Genomic DNA, 12360 nt, shown 5'->3' on the forward strand with positions numbered 1-12360 from the left:
AATTCATACTACAGCCGGAGGGCGCTAAAGAAACAAAAACTCACTTAAAACTTATCAATAGAAGAAAACAAACAGGAATTTACTGAATGTCTTCCAGAGATCGCTAACCATGGCTTTTTCATCCAGATAAACAATTTTCAAGGCAATAAATACACGATTGAGATGATGAATGCATGTGTTGTCTCTGAATTTGCCTGTGAATAGCGCTGGCTCCGTGGGCGTGGCCGCATTAGTGGGTAATGAGCTGAATCACGGACTTCTGACATGGCTCTCTTTTCATACAGATTACATAAACACAGAATGTTTGTTTTCGATTTGACTTGCACGATTTAAAACCTGACATTTCAATGTTTTGTTAGACATAAGTATGAATTTTTTGTGATTAGTATTCACTAAGTTACACTTCATTTTCTGAGAACTATCAGATTGGACTTCGTTCAGAGGGAGATGAGAGATCACGCATCATGTTAGTTTTCTTTATTTTACAAAAAGCACAACATTTTGTTTTTACTCTGAGTGTATACAAATAAAAGGAGATATTCTATAGTTTCAATTGATGTATTGCTTATGGCTCTATGACAAAAAATGACAGAGTATTTTAAGTCTGTTTTGCTGCAATGTGAAAAAAAACCTGCAAAACGCGCCGGCGCGTTTTTAGACCTCAGAGTGTTAATAGTCAGTCACTAGTGTGCCTCTTGAGGCCAGGGGAGTGAGGTTTACCTGCTCAGTTCTTTACTAGCTGGCCTGTTACACTCACTCCCCAAACCTCATTCCCGTCTGGGTCACGGCACCAATGTGACTGATCCTACTTGCAAGAACGTTAAAGATCACAGCCTTTAGCGTCAGTCACTAGTGTACCTCTTGAGGCAGAGGAGTGAGGTTTACCTGCCCAGCTCTTTACTAGCTGACCTCCATTACACTCACCCCCCTAAACCTCACTCCTATCCATGTCTCGGCACCAAAGTGACTGGTCCTACTCACAAGGACGATAAAGACTTTAGCCTCTAGCGTCAGTCACTAGCGTGACTTTTAAGGACAGGGGAGTGAGGTTTACCTGCCCAGCTCTTTACAAGTTGGCCTCCGTTACACTCCCCCCTAAACCTCACTCCCATCCGGGTCACGGCACCAATGTGACTGGTCCTACTTGCAAGGACGTTAAAGACTGCAGACTCTAGCATCAGTCACTAATGTGCCTCTTGAGGCCAGGGGAGTGAGGTTTACCTGCCCAGATCTTTACTAGCTGACCTCCATTACACTCACCCCCCTAAACCTCACTCCTATCCAGGTCTCAGCATCAATGTGACTGGTCCTACTCGCAAAGACCATAAAGACCATAGCCTCTAGCGTCAGTCACTAGTGCGAATTTTAAGGACAGGGGAGTGAGGTTTACCTGCCCAGCTCTTTACAAGCTGACCTCCATTACACTCACCCCCCTAAACCTCACTCCTATCCAGGTCTCGGCACCAGTGTGACTGGTCCTACTCGCAAAGACGATAAAGACCATAGCCTCTAGCGTCAGTCACTAGTGCGAATTTTAAGGACAGGGGAGTGAGGTTTACCTGCCCAGCTCTTTACAAGCTGACCTCCATTACACTCACCCCCCTAAAGCTCACTCCTATCCAGGTCTCGGCACCAGTGTGACTGGTCCTACTCGCAAAGACAATAAAGACCATAGCCTCTAGCGTCAGTCACTAGTGCGAATTTTAAGGACAGGGGAGTGAGTTTTACCTGCCCAGCTCTTTACAAGCTGGCCTCCATTACACTCCCCCCCAAACCTCACTCCCATCCAGGTCATGGCACCAATGTGACTGGTCCTACTCGCAAGGACGTTACAGACTGAAGCCTTTAGCATCAGTCACTAGTGTGCCTCTTGAGGCAAGAGGAGTGAGGTTTACCTGCCCAGCTCTTTAACAGCTGGCCTCCGTTACGCTCACCCCCTATACCTCACTCCTATCTGGGTCACGGCACCAATGTGACTGGTTCTACTCGCAAGGATGTTAAAGACCGCAGTCTCTAACATCAGTCACTAGTGTGCCTCTTGAGGCCAGGGAGTGAGGTTTACCTGCCCAGATCTTTACTAGCTGGCCTCCGTTACACTCACCCCCTATACCTCACTCCCATCTGGGTCACAGCACTAACGCGAATGGCCAATAGCAAACCGCAACCATCCAATCAATTCCCGATGGACAAAGTCCCACTCTACATTTTTTCTTGTTCAAGAAGCTATTTCATTTACATCACAATAAGGATGAAATGATTATCACAAGTTCCGTTTCATGCTGACTTAACTCCATCCCTGGATGGAGCTCTGGATAGAGTTAGTCCAGGAAGATTTGTCTGTAAGGGTACTGTTTAAACGCACAGCTACCTGAAAAATATAAATATTTTTACTGTTATCCCTCCAGTGTGAGGAAGATCCATTTAGATCCGCCCTGATGGATAGATCCGTTTAGATCCGCTCTGACGGACAACAAAGTTGAGTACAGTTATCCCTCCAGCTTGAGGAAGATCCATTTAGATCCGCTCTGATGGACAACAAAAAAACCCCTGAAACTTCCTAACTTTTCCATCCAGATAGTGGTATTCTCTGTTTTTACTGTTATTTTTATTTTATTTTATTTTTTTATTTTTATGTATTCAGTTCTTCTTTATGTAAAGCACTTTGAATTACCATTGTGTATGAAATGTGCTATACAAATAAAATTGCCTTGAAATTACCTTGCCTTGCCTTGCACATAAATTTGCAATAAAAAAACATTGAGGACTTTGCCTCCTCATTTCAGAACACCACTGCTCTATAGAGCGCATCGAGCACACTCTCACATCTTCACATGCTCACTTTCAGCCGTGGCCCCAGCTGGGGGTCGCGGGGTCACAGTGTTGTGGGGTCAGTAGTGGAGCAGTGATTGTTAAACCTGCTCTCCATCTCTGCAGGCTACTGCCACACATTTTTCCTGATAGCACACTGCCTTCCATCAGCGGAGAGAGAGAGAGACTGAGCGAGCAGATGGAGGGAAGGTAAACTCTCTGTAGGGAGGAGTTTTTGAACTGCTGTAAGAAAACCTGCAATTTAATGCCTGTTACTGGACTGCATCCCAATGCAGTGACTGAAACGATTGTTTAAACTACATCCATTTGCTTGTTTTTGAACTGATATAGAGGGCTAGTTCTCGCAACACTCTATAACTACAAGGTTGTTTGTCCGTTCACACTAATGCTTGTTTGTCTATTCAGTCATTTACATGTCTGCCTCAATAATGTTGAGAAATATATTTGAATTATCTTCATTTGAGGGCTATTTTGAGCTAATATTGATGTGTTTTGATTTTTCATCATACCAATAAGGATGAGCGTTTTGGGCCAGCTGACAAAACTTTCACACAAATTTCAAACATTCCCTGCATAATTTATAATAGCAGTAAAATTTGAAGCTATTGTTGAAAATTTCAATTGTAAAAAATCTTTTTCATCAAGAAAAATCATATTTTTACAGTAAAAAGCTAAAAACAAAATGCACATCTATTGTAATTGACAGATCAAGTCAAAACCTGATCTACTGGCCTGACAGAACAAGTATTAAAAAATCATTACTGTTGAACCCTTCATGTAGTGAATTTGATTAAAATTTTAAATCGTTTAGCAACTCTATCTATTTTATTTATGAAACATTTCATAAAAACATGACGTCCTAGAATGCCCCTAATTTTTTTCAGATACAGCAAACTTCTGGGGACAATTTTGTCCTCAAAGTATAGCTGAGTAAAGCTGCAGATACACAGATACACTTACTCAGATACACACTTGTGGGGCCATTTTGCCTCATAAAACAGCAGCGGTGGGAGCGGCATCAGAGTATTCCTGGCAGGGTTCATTTCTCATCCACTCTGCTGGAAGAGCTGTATGATATTAGAGGACTTCCACAGTAAATAAACCTCATATAGATGAATTTCAGCGGTGTGATATTCCTCTGGATAATTTATTCTTTTGTTTGTGTCTTTGACTGTGGATTTGCATATTTTGATTGTTTTTGCCTCTGTGGGTGAGTGAAAGACAGCTCCAGAGATTTTCACCTCACAGCTGCCACGGTTATCTCGCTTTCCACTCCAAATATGTCTGGTTTTTAAAAACTCATAAATGTTATATATTTATTTAACGAAGGTGAAGAGTGTCTTTTTTCGATGGTAAAACACTTTTCTGACCCTGCTTAATATACAGGGACAACTAGAAGTCATCTTGAGTTTGATTGCCTTGAAAAGTGTTAACACTGTGACTGTGGATCTAGCGAAAAATCAAATGTGAAAACATATATCAGCAATACTGACTCTCACATTAGTGTGAATTTGGGGTGGGACTAGGCTTTATGTTTTGCTGACTAATGGCAGATGGGGTCAATACTTGTACAAATGTGTGTGTGTGTGTGTGTGTGTGTGTGTGTGTGTGTGTGTGTGTGTGTGTGTGTGTGTGTGTGAAATATATATATATATATATATATATATATCAGGGGCGTTTCCTCCGAGTAGGCAAGGGAGGCAGTGCCTCCTCAAAAAAATAGGATGAGAAAATAATCCATATTACATATAAAACAACACAAATATTACAAATTATGACACTAAAAAGAGAGTCACACGTATTTCTTAAGGAACACTGCCAAACAGCGACACCCGCAGGTAAAGTTACACAGAGGAGTCATGCCTCCCTTTCCACTCATAGAAAACCATATAAAATCATCAGACCCCCGGCGTGCGGTGGGTTTTGTGGGGGGTAATTGAGAATGAATGGGGGAAAGTCACGTGAGAGCAGGCAATGTCTCCATCGCGCTATCATTGGATGTAATTGGTTATGATTGGATATGATTGGTTTGTGCGATAAATCCCGCCTCTCGTTGACGTGTGCGTTATGCATTCACATCAACGCTTGATGGAGGGCGTGTCTGAAGCTTGTGTTGACGCGACCGTTATAGTGATAACAGCCAATCACATTACTTTCCGGTGTTGCACAAACGCAATTGGCTATCAACTGCTCTAGGGTATTTGCATAGGGCGATCTGATTGGATGACGCCTGCGTTGGCGCTTGAAAAGTTGAGAAATCTTCAACTTCTGCCGCTTGCAACGCGAGTGAAGCGACGCGACGGAACCCACAATTCAGTTCGGCAACGCATGACGTCACCCATTCAAAGTAAATGAGAAGCGTTAACGCCGGCGCCCCGTGTGAATGCAGCGTCACTGAACAAATGATGGCGTCAATGGAAAGACTAACTGAAAAGTAAGTAAACAGATCAAAGTTAGATATCACCGCTTTATGTCACGTCAAAATCAAACTTGAAATGGACTGAAAACATGATGACTGCGGGGGTTTTTAGTGCAATCAGCTTGGTGAAATTAAAAATACATCTTCGTGTCTGTGACAGACGGTGTTAATGGAGCATGACTGATGATCCAAAATATCCTAGGTTGACAATTAAAGAAAAACCACAATACACAAATAAAATATATTGTTTAAATTATTATTGCCTTTAGTTATTATTTTGGAATGAATGTAGAAATGCTTAAAACACTAACTTGATGAGATTGACTTGGTTTTGATAAATAGAGCATTAAGTTACATTGTTAATGTAAAATTACAAAATAGAATTGTATTTGGTTGCTTTTTTCTTTTTTTGATGTACTGTAAAGTAATGTTCATTTAACAAGGAAGATGTGTCAACTTTAAGAGTAATGCACATTAATTTACATTGATTCATAAAAAATATATGTGCCTCCTCATTTCAGAACACCACTGCACGCCACTGATATATATATATTCACAGCAGAGTGGCCACTGATGGCCTGGAGCCCACATCTCCGAAAACATCTAAACAAATTGCAAATTGTCAAACAGGCACTATGCTTATATATAAGTCGCATATATGAGGTCTAAATAACTACATTCTTGCCTAAAAAACTCTTAAAACTACATTCTGTGACACAACAACAGTAGTATTTGTAAAATTATGGTGGGTTTTCTCATCCGCCATGACACTCGGCCAATGCCAATTTTTAAAAATTGCCAAATATCTGCCAATATGTTGTGATATATCAGTTGACCACTATATATATATAAAACACTAAGTCCATTGGGGAGGTGTCACAAATATGCTGTCTGGATAGGCAGCTCAAACTGTGCTGTTTGTATTGAGTGTGTGTCTGTTATACTGGCAATGTCTTCCAGTCATCAGGGAAAGATTTTGGCACCTGATCGTCATAATTATGGTCTTATTAAAGTCATCGCTGTGTGCCAGATATACCCAATTCACTTGTTTCTTGGGATGATGAGATCTGTGCGCATCAAGGGAGAGTTCCAGTCGGAAATGCCAAGACAGAAACCAGTAGGCCTACTAGTTTTGTAGACTGTTTTGTTTTGTAGATTCACCTCTGAAATGTGACCAATGAAACAACACTTAAGGGTATTGCAATTGTTTAATTGTTAAAAAACTTTCTCCTGTCACATAGGCAAGTATAGGACCATTCTTGATTGATTTCCCTTGAAAGTGTAAACACTTTTTTCTCCATTGTGCAAGTCAAGCAGCCCGACAACAGCGACTTTGACTCAACCAATGGCGAAAGTGTGACATTTGTTGTGACTGTTTGTTTCGACTAATAACAGGCAAGAGGAGTGTTGCCTGACATCACGTACAAATGTAAGTTCAATGCTTTACACTTTTGATTATTTGAATGTTGACAATACATTTGACAGCATTTCAATGTTTAGAGAATTGTTCAATGTTTGTAATTATTATGATATAAAGATAACATGCTAAAGTTCGCAGCAATATTGTGTGCGGTAGTAATATGCAGTTTGATCAATTAGTCATCACATCAATAAGGATGAGAGTTTTGGGTCAGCTGACATAAACATTTGACATTTGGTAAAACTATCTAACTGTCTACCATGAGGTTTTGTCAAAATTGCAAGCATAACTTGTGATAGTCTTGGTAGCATCAGGAAAAATGAGTTAATCAATCATATTTTAATGTTTATATTGTATTATTTTCCAGCAAATGTGATTATGAATTTGGGATTTCCTATATAACCTAAAGCATAAGCTGCAAAACAGTTCTGTTAAGAGTTAACTGGCTAACGTGATGAATTGATACTGTGAATTGACACTGACAGTCAATGTTTTTCTCTTTAACTTTTAGAAAGGTGTGTGAGAGGATGGAAGAAAGGACCAAAATGGGATCGGGGAACAAAACAGGTCGGACACATTAGTAGGTGCTTTAACCGTTCGGCCACAACACAGGCATTTGGATGGTGTTCATCAACAGTGCCTTCATGTCTACTTTTGGGAATATCTTCTGTGCAGACGTTTGCATATGATTGCACAAATTCATCTCAAACGGCCTCACTCAGACGCCTCTTATATAATAAAACCTGTGTGCGTGTGTGTGTAATGAGCGTAAACAGCAGTCGGTGAGCAGAACGCTGAATTTATGCATGCTCATAAAGCAAAACAACAATCCACCAGCTCATAACAGTTGATTATTCAGTCTGATCCGATCTGACAGTGTACATAAACACTGTGGGCTGAACTCCACAGCTGATTGGTTCGGAATCCAGAAAAACAAAGAAACTGTATGTGGGAATGACTAAATGTTCAGTTTTGTCGAATTTGTATTGTCCTTTAGTAAGATATAAGAACATTAGGGCCTGTTGTGCATTTTCCTTACATCTGCTTGATTGAATTTATTTGCAATGCTGAACTTCAAATGTCAGATTCTGCACACACTCATTTTCTGTGAGCGGCGAAACATCCTCAGTAACATTAAGACATGTCTTGCCTAATTAAACTGTAATTAAATTTGTACTCCAGGGGTTCTATTTTAAACACAATACAATAACACTCATCCTGCTCCAACACTGGAGGAACAAACTTGATAAAGTGGTTCTTGTATTAAAAATGTCACATTGTGAAAATGTAATAATATAGGTTTTAATGCAAATGATTCAGTTGATTGAAGGAAAAAAACCTTGAATCTGACTTTGAATGTTTGAATTTTACTGTATTAGCATTTTGCAATTAACAAAATGGCTGCATCCCATATAGTATTTAGGATTAAACCATCCCAAATCATAGTATATGTTGAAAAAAAAAAACAATTAAAGATGCTTGGATGGCATAATAAAGCCCTGTGAATATGTGGTTTATAACAGCTAAGGGGGTTATAAATTTACTGTAAACGACGGCTTCACGGGACTTACTGCTTTCATAAAACGGTTACCACACAATATGTATAAAAAATATGTATCAATGCAACTTTCATGAAGTAAAATCACTAAAAACCTCCCTTCCGCTGGAAAAACTAGTCCCTGACCGTGACGAGCAAAATAAGTTACTACGCCATTAGATGGCGGCAAAGCCTGTCTTTATGAATGAGTCAGTCAGTAGCGAAGACTTTTACATTAAAAGGACCGAAACACGGATACGGAACAAGACGCAGCTGACAAATGCTTTGACTAGCGCTGTCAGTGTCATGAAGAAACCCATTAACAAGACAAGATATCACAGCAGACATTCAAACGGATTTTTAATTACGACATAGGACTGACCTGAGGAAAACTGCTATATCTAAATTCAGGTACACTCGATCTCTCTCTCTCACTCTACTATAATATAGTAAGCTTCAATGAACAAACAAACATATTGCTACTAAGAGTGGTTGCTAAGGGTGTAGTGATACCAAAGTCCCTTTAAGTCATTTCACTCGGCGGCTATCTTTGAAACGCCTCTCGGACATCCTGGGCATCATGCAGCTCCAAAGCTGTTTGCCAAGCTTTTGATTAAATCTCATATTTGAAATCACCAATGAAATCTGACAACAACTGTCTCATAATTTTTTTTCCAAACGCTCGAATCATGACAAAAAAACCCTGTATTTTTATGCTGGATCAAGCTAATGCGCATGCGCAGACCTAAATGCGCGTCTCTTGTGCCTCATTTCGGAGGCGCGCGTCTGACTGTTTCTATAGAAACAGGCGCTTCTAACGGCCGCTGCAGTGACGCGATGACTTTACCAGTCGGCGATTGGCTCTTATTTAGAAGGCGGGACTTATTCCGCCATATTGCGCGTTACACTTTCTCCCATTCAAAACAATACGAGTGACACATCTTGTGTTATTCTATAGTCTTTGGTGATACACAGAACCGTTGGGTGAAGCGGCCATAGCCGTGTTTTATCGTGAATAAAACGCAGCGATTGACCAACTAACCGTTTTATAATATGATTTTGAAGTATGGATCCACACATGATTTTTGAGGTATGTTATCCACAATCCTTTGCATTATATAAGAAGAGGGCTGTGTATGCATGAATGCATGACGTATGAAGATATAACGTTATCTTGAGCAAAGTTTCACACGTGCTTCAAGACATACATGTCTAATGTTCTAAAACAACTGCAAAGACAGTATGTTTTAGCTTTCAGACACAGCTGAGGAGTTTTATACATTTTTAAATAAGGTCGGAGTGGCCATTGGTTAAAAATGCATGAACCCGTTCAATTAATAAATTAAGCGAGTGACTGAATTTAGCTGAATTTAAACACTAACATTATGCAGCAAAGAGGTTTTATGTCCCAATAGTGGCCTACCATCTTACTACGTACTCAATACACTACTATTCAAAACCTAATACACTACCATTCATAAACAAAAATGTATTTATTTATTTTATTAAAAAACGAATTTAGCAAGGATGCATTTTTGATTAAAAGTGACAGTAAATACATTTTAAATTTCAATTAAATGCTGTTCTTTTTAACTATTCATTAAAAAAGAATTCTGAAAAACAACAAATCACGGTTTCCACAAAAAGATCAAGCAGCAAAACTGTACATTACCATTAAAGTATGCATTTTTAGTGCATAGTAAAGTATGAGATGCAGCTTAGAAGAACCTCAAGTGAACTGAACTGTATTTGTCGATCTCACGGTCTGTGACTTTGTATAATTAATTATTAGTTTTCCATTGCATTAAAAAATACAGCGTAAGATAATGAAATGACATGACATTTCAAATCCTCATTGTCTTTGAAACGAGTTCATTAAATGCAGTGCTGGGAGAATGAGCCAGATCCAGAAGGTTCATGCAAGAGTGATCAAGTCAGCGAAACTGTGTACTATAGACCTATTTTGTGTGTGTGTGTGTGTGTGTGTGTGTGTGTGTGTGTGTGTTTTGTGGGCGGAGCCTACCTGGTGGCAGAAAATGACAGTTCTGCAGTAGCAGTCTGTGGAAGCCACGGAATAAAAGAATAAAAAAAGTTAATTTCGAGTTTATATCTCACAATTCAGACTTTTTCTCACAAATACATGTTTATATCTCACAATTCTTAGAAGGAAAAACAGAATTGTGAGATATACTTGTTATTCTGTCTTTTTTCCTTAGAATTAAAAGTTTATATCCTGCAATTCTGACTTTTGTGATATAAACTCACAATGGTGAGTTATAAAGTCCAAACTGGGAGATATAAACAAGGGAGTAAGTGCAGAGGCATTGTTTGCACTGAGTAAACATGATGTTTTTGTAGTTCTAGACTAAATGTGAGCGTGCATTTATTCTTCTCACTTGCACGTGAGTTGAATACGGAAGGCGGTCGGGCAGAAACTAGATATTTCACTTTATAACTTGTTAAATATGGATATTTTTCTTACACAAATGCATCGCTTCACTTCAGAAGGCCTTTATTAACCCCCCAGAGCCGTGTGGAGTAGGTTTATGATGGATTGAGGCACTTTCTTGAGCTTCAAACTTGTTGGTCCCGTTCACTGCCATTATAAAGCTTGGATGCATCAGGATATTTATTAATATAACTCTGATTGAGTTATATTAATAAATATAACTCCTAGGATGGCTTAAGGGTGAGTAAATCTTGGGGTAATTATCATTTTAAAGTGAACTAATCCTTTAATTGATAGTTGATAATTACTCCAGTCAGGTCAGGAAGTTCTCTTAATAGGATGTTCCTCAAAAAGGAGTGATGTAAATTGTGTATGTGGCATTTGAGGATTTTAGGGAAGGCACTGCAAGAGTGATTTCCCATTTTGTTGAAAAATTCATTTGAATTCAGTTTTACACAATACACATTGTCCCAAAGCAGCTTTACAAAGAATAGTGTCTTACAGCCTCCCTCTGAGCGAGCCGAAAGTGACAATGACGATGAAAACGCCATAAGATGGTTAGTTGGGATGAATGCTGTCCCATCCAATTTCGGATGTGGTTTATTCCTATTTGATATCTCAGATTTCTGACAAGGTAAGAGTGTTTTGTTAATTGATGCTCAGAAGATGATGTGCAAAGAAACAAAACAGCAATGCAACTATTTGCATATGTTGGGTTGCCAACAAAGAGTTTGCAACTATATTACAGAGGACAAAAATGAAATTCTAGCAGTTGTTTTGTAGGTGTACTGTATGTTCAGCAGATGATTGTTTACTTGTTTATGCTAACCTCAGTGAAATCTTTACTCATTGATGCATTTTATTTGCTTAAAGGTGATGTTATACACCCATATTTTGGCAATATGAGGGTTCTAGATTTCCACAGAAGTTCCCCAGTCGGAAGTCCGACTTCAAGCAGAGTTCCATTGCACTTTTCCCCAATCTGAAGTTGGAAATTCTGACTTTTCCATGTCAAACGCAACTGAGAAAACCTTAAGAAGAACCAAAGCTCAGTGGCAAAAGAGATGCATCTTGCCAGGATTGCCAGATCTGTACAACAAAAGCAGCCCAAAAATAGCCCATCCGATTTTCTCCATTGGGTGGCCAAACTGAATTTGTATGTTTGGGGGTGTTTTGGGGGTGTTGGAATGCCGAAATTGTATGCAGGCCTGCCAACATGTACGCATTTTGACCTCAAAGTACGCTGGTACGATTTGTCACTCTATGCAAAAACCAGGTGACTCCTCTGTGCACATGTAGTACTCAAATCCAGCAAAAGAAAGAGTTCAACCAATCATAGCGCTGGGTTCATTTCCTCAAATAGCAAGAGGGGATGATTGACAAATGCGTACGGCCTATCAATAATGCTGCGTTCACACCGAACGCGTCTGGGGCGTAAAATTCGCGCCAGACGCGTCTAGTTGGACGCTTGAACATTTTGAAGTCAGACGCTTCGGACGCGGGTAAAATTCGCTCAATTCGCGCGTCTAAACAAAGTGTGTTCAGACGCGAATTCACGTCATGGGAGGGGCTTTCATCTCTTTCTGCACAGATCCTCTGAATAAACACATAATCTCGTCAGTTGGAAACCTGTAGCGGCAGTTTAACTCGGTTATGCCGGCCTACTTTTGCTAGCTAGAAGGTGGGCTAGTATCAACGGCTAAAAC

General features: G+C 39.7%; 1 long non-coding RNA gene across 1 annotated transcript; it reads left to right on the forward strand.

The window, feature by feature from the left end:
• The first annotated feature begins 5008 nt into the window (after positions 1-5008).
• On the forward strand, positions 5009-8028 carry LOC125247697. The gene is made up of 3 exons (XR_007180151.1): positions 5009-5263; positions 6558-6677; positions 7180-8028. It is a non-coding gene; the product is annotated as an uncharacterized LOC125247697 (long non-coding RNA).
• The last annotated feature ends 4332 nt before the right edge of the window (positions 8029-12360 follow it).

Source organism: Megalobrama amblycephala, linkage group LG15 (genome assembly GCF_018812025.1).
Source record: "Megalobrama amblycephala isolate DHTTF-2021 linkage group LG15, ASM1881202v1, whole genome shotgun sequence".
NCBI lineage: Eukaryota > Metazoa > Chordata > Actinopteri > Cypriniformes > Xenocyprididae > Megalobrama > Megalobrama amblycephala.